We start from the raw sequence: 8687 nt of genomic DNA on the forward strand, positions 1-8687 counted from the left end.
CAGTCATAGTCCAGGAGGTCTCCGACTCTTGTGACCTCTGCCAGGATCAACCTCTGGCGCACCGAGCGGGACTCTGCCACCTGCACACGGAGCTGGGGGTTGTGTAGCAGGGGCTCCGCGAGGAGATCTGCCCCCCTCGGTGCCGCCACGGACCTGGCCGTTGTAAAGAGTTTTCAGGTCCGGAGGTGGTTCTGGTAGAAGACCAGCAGCCCAGAGAGGTCTCGCAGAAGACCTCTCAGATGGAGATAAAGGAGCTGCCGGTCGTATCGGAGCCCTCGGAAGCGGCGCAGGAAGGCGTGCGCCAGTATGCTCCACGCCGGACTACCTGCACCATAAAGGAGCCTCCGCAGGGTCTGGAGGCGGAAGACATGGACCTGAGTGAGCAGACATTTTAGGCCCTGCCCTCCCTCCTCCAGAGGTAGATGAAGAACCCCTGCAGGGACACAGTGCAGTCCTGACCAAAAGAACTCCAGAATCGATGTCTGGAGGTTGGCCAGGAAAGCCGGGGCCGGGACCAGGGTCTTGAGCCAGTACCAGAGCATGGACAGGACTAGTTGATTAAGCACTAGCGCTCTCCCTCAAAGGGAGAGGCACCGGAGTAGTCCTGTCCATTTCCGGAGCCGCTCTATCACCCCGCCCTCTAAATTCTGCTAGTTCTCCGGCGGAGAGGGATGCGTGGCAAAAAGGTAAACGCTGAGATAGAGCAGCGGACCCGTGTTCCACCAGATGGCCTGAAGCGCGGGTGGGAGGGAGCTCGCCTGCCGCCAGTCCCCTATCACCAAGCCAGAGCTCTTGACCCAGTTGACCCGCGCGGAGGAGGCTGCCGAATAGATGGCCTGGCAAGCCTCCACCCATGCCAAGTCACCCGGGACCTGGACCACGAGGAGCACGTCATCAGCGTATGCCAACAGGACCAGCCGCAGCTCCGGCTCCCGCAGCACCAACCCTTTCAACCTCCTTCGGAGGAGACAGAGGAAGGGCTCGATCGCCAGAGCGTACAGCTGGCCTGAGAAGGGGCACCCCTGCCGTACTCCTCGCCCGAAGCTGACCGGTTCGGTCAGGGTCCAGTTGAGCCTGACCAAACACTCTGCAGAGGCATACAGCACCCGGAGAAAATTCACAAACCTGGGTCTGAAGCCAAATGCCTGCAGAGTGCTTAGGAGATACCCGTGATCCACCCTGTCGAACACCTTCTCCTGATCTAAGGACAGGAGGGCAAACGACAGACCATCCCTACACCCAAGTTCCAATAGGTCCCGGACCAGATATAGGTTGTCGAAGATGCTGCGGCCCGGGATGGTGCAGGTCAGGTCTGGGTGGACCACGTCCACCAGCACGGACCCTAGCCGCAGGGAGATGGCTTTTGCCATGGCTTTGTAGTCCGTGCTGAGGAGCGAGACGGGACACCAATTTCGTAAATCGCAGAAGTCCCCCTTCTTCGGCAATAAGGCGAGCACAGCTCGCCTGCACGAAAGAGGGAGGACCCTGCTCTGCAAAGACTCGGCCAAGACGGTGACTAGGTCTGGGCCCAGAACGTCCCAGAACACACGGTAGAACTCCACGGTCAGCCCGTCCATGCCCGGAGATTTATTGGTGGGCATGTGACAGAGGGCTTCCAAGAACTCGGCCAGAGTGAGAGGCAGCTCTAGCTGGTCTCGGTCGCCCACGCTGACCATCGGGAGCTCCTCCCAAAGCACTCTGCAAGCGTTAGGATCGGTCGGATCCGGGGAGAAAAGGCTTGCGTAGAAGGCTCTCGCCCTCCTGCACATCTCCACCGGATCCATGAGGGGGGTGCCATCTTCTGCCAGTAGGCAGATGATATGTTTCTTAGCCCCCCCTCTTTTTCTCCAGGGCGTAGAAGAAGCGGGAGCCGTGATCCATCTCCCGAAGGAGACGGATGCGGGACTGAACAAAGGCACCCCGGGCCCGATGGTCCTCGAGGGTCTGGAGCTCCTCCTGCTTCTCCCGGCACGCTCCGCAGGGGGTGGATCCTCGGGGCTGGCAGCCAGACGCCTCTCCAGCTCTAAGACCTCCCGTTCCAACTGCTCTATCGCCGCATCCCTCCGTCGGCTGGCGCCCCAGGTGTAGTCACGGCAGAAGAGCCGGGCGCGCACCTTCCCTAGGTTCCACCACCGCCGCGCCGAGGGAAAGGCAAGCTGCTGCCCTCACCAGGCCAGCCAGAACTCCCGGAAGGACGCCACAGAGCCCGCATCCTCCAGCAAGCTGTTGTTAAAATGCCAATAGGCCGGCCCCGGCCTCTCCGCGCAGAGGGAGGCTGTCACGGTGGCTATATGATGGTCAGAAAATGGGGCCGGCCGGATGCTGGAGGAGTGGGCTCGTGAAAGATGAAAGCGTGATAAATAAATGCGGTCCAACCGGGAGTGGCGCGACCAATGGGCCTCCACCTGGACAACGGTGAACGTGGAAGTGTGATCCGGGTGGTGGTCGTGCCAGACGTCCACCAGGGAGTGGTGTTCGACTATCTCCTGGAGGACGGTGACGGTGGCCGGGCTCTGCTCGGTCCCCGAGCGGTCCCGCTCTTCAAGGGTGATGTTAAAGTCCCCTCCCAGGACCAGGCACTCCTGAGGATCCAAGGTGCCGAGGAAGGCGGACGCCTGCTGATAGAATTGCAGCCGCTCCAGGCTCGCTGCTGGGGCATAGATGTTGATGAGGTTGACTACCAGCCCCTCCATGCGGACCCGGAGGTGCAGCAGGCGGCCCGGCACAGCCTCGGTGACCCCCAGCACCTCGGGCCATAGGTTGGGGGAGAACAGGGTCACCACTCCAGCTGTACGAACTGTGAGGTGGCTAAAGTAGACCCTGTCCCCCCAATCCAGCCGCCAGCTGTCTTCAGCGGTCGGATCCGTATGGGTCTCCTGCAGGAAAACCACAGAGTACCTCCCCTCCCGAAGGAAGGAGAGCACCTGGGACCTGCGGAGACCCATCCTACAGCCACGGGTGTTCAAGTTGCGATGGTAAAGGGTGCCATGAGGAGGGCTGGGGGGGATCCTCGCCGGCAGGGATGCTCGTGGCTCCCGGCGGGCCGCGCAGCAGTCCGTGACCCACCCCGTAGGTGAGTAAGGAGTCACGGAAGAGGCGGACGCGCTGGTAGGCCGCGGCGCCCTGCCTCCCGGTCCTTTTACCCTCCCCCATGAGGGCCCTTGTGGCTCGGAGGATTTGATTAAAGTCCCCCCATCGCTGGAGGGCAAGCTGGACTTTGTTGCGGGAGCCACAGACGTCTTCTAGAAACTTCCGCAACTCCTCTCGCAGCGCATGGGGGGCTGGGGTTATGGTCTGGTTACTCCCCGACGGGGCCCTTGGTACAGCCCCGTGGCCCACCGAGATGGGCAGACAGGGTGCGGACCCTCGACGGTGCTCCTGATGGGTTGACCTGAATGCTGGGGTGATAGGGGGCGGCGGAGGGAGGATAGCAGCCCCTGGTAGGTCGGGACGGGTAAACACAAAGGCTGCTCCCTGGGGGTCATCTGTTGGCAAGGGGAAGGAGACAGCCCCAGGGGCGGCAATAACATCTCGGGATGTGGATGGGATAGGGACAGGGGCAGGGGCAAGGTTAGAGGTGAGATTTTGGGTGGGGAGAGGGCTCTCAGTGATGCCGGGCGCAGGCTCTATGTTGGATTTGGCAGCCACGGCATCAGGGGGTGGACTCTCTTCTGTAGGGCCCTCTCCTGGGAAGGAGGTCGAATGCTCCTCACCAACGACGGTTGCCCCTGGTGGCTCAGGTCCCGGCCGCGTGGCACTGGCTGTCGCCTCAACAGGTTCGGCGGCTCTCAATGGGGTGCCATCTGCAGCCGGGTTTATGGAGGAGTCCAGGGGCTCCTCAGAGGTGGGAGCGGAAGCAACGGTTAGGGGGAGGGAGGATGGGGAAAGGGAGGCTGGAGTGAAGTTGCCTATATCGAGGCCCGCTGGCATAGGGTCGTCCTCCCCCTGGGTAACCGGGGTCAGACCCAGTGCCTCGATCTCTTCGTATATTGATGGAAGATCAATTTCCGCCACCTCGGGATTCTCCCTGCTGCCACCTGACGCTACTGTTGCCTCGGGGCACGCTGAGGTTTCAGATGGAGCCTCGGGGGTCTTGGAGGAGAGGGACTCCCGTGGAGGGGAGATACTGCCTTCCAGTGCTGCCATGTCTTCCCCAGCCGGCACTGGTGGATGGAACACACCCGTGGGTAGAGCGGAAGGCTTGGCATCGGTGCCCCCCTTCCTGGTCTTCCAGGGGGCCTCCGCGTCAGATGGGAGGAGCGGAGCTCGAGCCTTCCGCTTGCCCCGCTTACCCTGGACTAGGACCCAGCCCTCCATGGCATCATCTGGGGGCTGGCTAGCAGGGGTTGTGTCAGGGGGCAGAAGCGATGGCTCAGGGACTCGAGGGGGTAATGGTGGAGCAGCACAAGGGAGGGAAGATTCCCCTTGGGGCGGGCCCTCTCCCATGCCCGGAGGTGTCCCTGCCGCACCCTCCTCCACAGGCCCCGCCAGATTGCAAGCAGCGGGGGCGGGGCTCTCCTGCTCGTCTCGGCATAGTTGGGGAGGTGCCCCTTGGACCCAAGCAGGAGCAATGGCGGACTGGGAAGGAGGAGGGGTGGTTTCGGGTGCCGGGCAGCCAAGGGTGCCGGCGATGATGGGGCCGGTGCCCTGCTGGGGCTCGGGGGTCCCGGATGCCCCTCCTTGCCGGGCCAAGGGGCAGTCCCTCCGGACGTGCCCCATCACCCGGCAGAGGTAGCACCGGGCCTCCCCCGTGGAATAATGCACCCGGTAACGGGCCCCCTGGTGGGGGACTAGGAATGGCCCCTCCAGCGCCTCTCCGTCACGCACCGCCGGCGGTAGTTGAAGCTGCACTTGCCGGCGGAACGAGAGGACGTGACGGAGGGCGGGGTCTTTGCAGCCCAATGGGAGAGGGCTGATGATTGAGATGGGTTTCCCCAGGGTAGAGAGGGCGGGTAACAGGGTGGCATTGGGAAGAAAGAGAGGGACAGAGGTCAGGACCAGGCAGACGCCCAGGTCCTCTAGCGGCTCTAAGGGGACAAAAATGCCCCCCACCGCCAGGTCCTTCTCCACCGCCTCCTGGGCGGCGGCCTCCGATGTTAAGAAGAAGACGACCTTACCATACATTTTGGAGGCTGCCACAATGGCCATTCGCTCCAGGCTAAACAAATCCTTGGCACCAGGATCAGTGAAATGGAAGATGCTCCAGGTCAATTAAGACACCTGGGGCCAATTAAGAACTTTCCAGAAGGCAGGGAGAAGGCTAGGTTGATTGGGACACCTGAAGCCAATCAGGGGCTGGCTGAAACTAGTTAAAACCCTCTCAGCCAGTCGGGGGGTGTGCATGTCAGGAGCTGTGGGAAGAAGTTGTGCTGTTGGAGAGGCTGAGCAGTACACACCATATCAGGCACAAGGAAGGAGGCCCAGTGGTAAGGGTGAAGTGGAGCTTGAGGAAGTGAGGGCTGCTGTGGGGGAAGTAGCCCAGGGAATTGTACGTGTCATGTTTCTAAAAGGTCAGCTACCATAGCTGATACTATTAGGGTCCCTGGGCTGGAGCCTGAAGTAGAGGGTGGGCCCAGGCTCCCCCCTCAACCTTTTCCCCCTGTTTAATCACTGAGACTGGGAGACAACAGAGACTGTGCAAGGAAGGATAACTTCTCCTCACCTCGCTCACTGGCTTATGATGAAAATGGCTCAGTAGACTGTGACCCTTGTCTCTAGAGAAAGAAGGGTTACGTGGAGGGTCACAGTGAGCCTCTGAGGCTAGCAAAATCTGCCAGGAAATGTGGGACCCATGGAGGCAAGGACAGAGCTTTGTCACAACATGTATAAACAAATTACTTGAGCCACATTTCATTTCCCAGCAGGAATGTTTAATCAGGAGGGTTTTTTTCCCAAATATGTGATCTTAAGTAGTTTTATAATTTGTTGTGATTATGTCATGACTTAAAACCAGAGATAGGCCTAAATAAAACACCCCACAACTTTGAGGAATGGGGGAAGGAAATCTAGATCCAAATTTGGAAACTTGAGACCTTCTCAAGAGAGATTTCCTGTGAAAAGATCCTGTCATTCATTTCAGAAGATCAGTTTATTTGAGCTAGGTATTCACTTTAGGAACCACCCAGAGTAATGGGTGGTGTGGACAAGCAACAGGTGTCACCTCTGAGACACAATTCATTTGCTGCTTCCTTCTTGCTCTGCTGGCCTCTTCTAGTTTCAAATTGTGATACCCTCCCACCAAACCAGTTCAACTTCTCCAGCCACCAGCGGTGGGGTGCAACCAAGTCACTACCCACCTTCTCCTGCAGAAACAGGGAGTAAGTAAACATGCAGCACCAGTTTAATCTTATATACATGAATCTGGGTAGCCTGTATAGATGGGTAAGGTGAGTTCTTACTTCCCCTCAATCCCTTACATAGGTGATTAGTCTGTGATTTGTATTGATGTAACCCACACACCTCCTGGGTGTGGTGTTCTGTCCCATCTAGTGGCACTGAGACCACTTAGAAAGAGCTTATGACTCTGCTCTATAGCCTTAGTTAACATTGGGCATGGGGAAAGAAAGTTGGAGGTTCTACAAATGTGGATAAGAGAAAATTATCTGTCCCATTGGTCTTATACAGGATATTTCTTATTTTGGGTATTCAGGGAATCTTACCAGGGACCTTGTGTCACCGTGTCTCAGTGGGTCACAACTGAGAATACCAAATTCAGAACAAACTGCCGAGAAATAGGGCAGACATACTCCAAAACTGGTGATTTCAAAGTAACAGCCGTGTTAGTCTGTATTCGCAAAAAAGAAAAGGAGTACTTGTGGCACCTTAGAAACTAACAAATTTATTTGAGCATAAGCTTTCGTGAGCTACAGCTTACTTCATCGGATGCATATTCTTCCATTAAATATACCAAACCAGCAACAAAAGTAAACTTCTGTCTAAGCACGCTGGCTAACAAGAAGTCAGAAATGCAGCCTCCTTAGGTATTCCAGTCCTGGATTCAACACTAGACTTAATGATGAGTGGTTATTTAAAACCAATTTAATCAAACAAAGGGTTCTTGTGATCCCAAAGGACCAACCACAAACCCACGTCAATATATAACTCAGATCTTACCCAATAATCACGCTGTTGCCAATCCTTTAGTATCTAATATCTAAAGGTTTATTTATAGAGAAAACAAAGAGGTGAGCATCCATTAGGTGGGGATGGGCTTCTTCCATGGCCGATTATCTTCATTGATGGGCCATCAACTTAAACATTCCCTTCACAATGTGCCGGCTAGACTGTATGTAAATACCTTGTGGGTGTTACCAGGACCAACCACATTTGAAGTACAGTTACAAAGTCAATATTCATAACTCCAGATACAAAAATGATGCATGCATACAAATAGGACAATCGCATACTTCAAACCATAACTTTTCCATTGATATCTTACATGGCAGACTTTGGCATACTACGTACAAGATTTATTGCAATTATATTGGTAGATCCAATGAGCTACATGGTCACATTTTACTCATATAACATCACACCTTGCTCTTAGATTCATATTGTTTAATACAAAACTGGTAACTGATACAATTCCCACCATCTGTGATTTAATCATCAATATGGTCTTTAACTCAATGGCCTCTGAGTACTGGTTCATGACTGAATCACCTAGGTGCTATCACAATATACATACATAATAACGATCAGTGGCTGGTGAGTTGCACTCTTGTCCTTGGGGCCAGTGACAGGAAGTGGAGGGAAGCATTGGGCCCACTTGTTCCTATAAGGGGGTGCTAATATCAGCAATAATGGTTGACATTAATGCTTCTCTTCAGGTGGCTATTTCCCTGAAATGAGCAGCAGTTAGGCCATTATTCAGGAAGCCATTACTCGATGCTGGCAATTTTGCCAGTTATTGCCCTGTTTTTAATCTTCCTAACTGAGGGAAGATTACTGCGTATTGATAACAATAGTTGTCAGTGGAAGCCCTCAAATTTCCTTGAGCCCTTTCAGTCGTATTGCAGCTCTGGGTATGGGACAGAGACCATATTGGTCTTGTTGTTTGTAGTTCTCCATGTGGTGTTCCACACTCACCCTTAGAGAACTGTCAGTAACCTCTTATACCACTGACCATGGATAACTCACCCATAGTCCCCACCTCATAAACAGGACCTCTTTAGAGTGCTGCTGTCCTTTTACCTCTGACAAGGGTCAGAGGGTTGTTTTAGGCTGCTGTTCTATTTTAAAGGCTCTGTTTTGTGGAATGTTGCAATGGTCTGTTTTGCAAAACCCTTCCCATCCTTTTTACCAAGTATGTGAGAGCACCAGGGGAAACAGTGAGACATTTTGGGCCGGGCTGTCGTCAGCACACAGAAGTGATGGCACACAGCTCCATATCTTGTCTCCATCATACTTGGATAGTGCTTCCCTCAGTGCCTGGCTAAGATTGGGACTTCCAAGATGGCAGAAGGAGAGGGGAGCATGCGACTGTGCTGAAAGTGGAGTGGTAATTGGGATTGTTTGAATTTTCTGCAGTCTCCATCTCCACCAAAGGCTATTTTCAAAATCTGCCTGAACTGAATTAAATGACATCCAGCAATTCTTCCTATTTAAATGCTGCAAGAATCAGCAGTGGATCATGGCTCCGAAGTTAGCACTCCACTGGACAGGAATGCCTCTGCCATGTTGGGATA

Source organism: Dermochelys coriacea, chromosome 1 (assembly GCF_009764565.3).
Source record: "Dermochelys coriacea isolate rDerCor1 chromosome 1, rDerCor1.pri.v4, whole genome shotgun sequence".
NCBI classification, from domain to species: Eukaryota; Metazoa; Chordata; order Testudines; family Dermochelyidae; genus Dermochelys; species Dermochelys coriacea.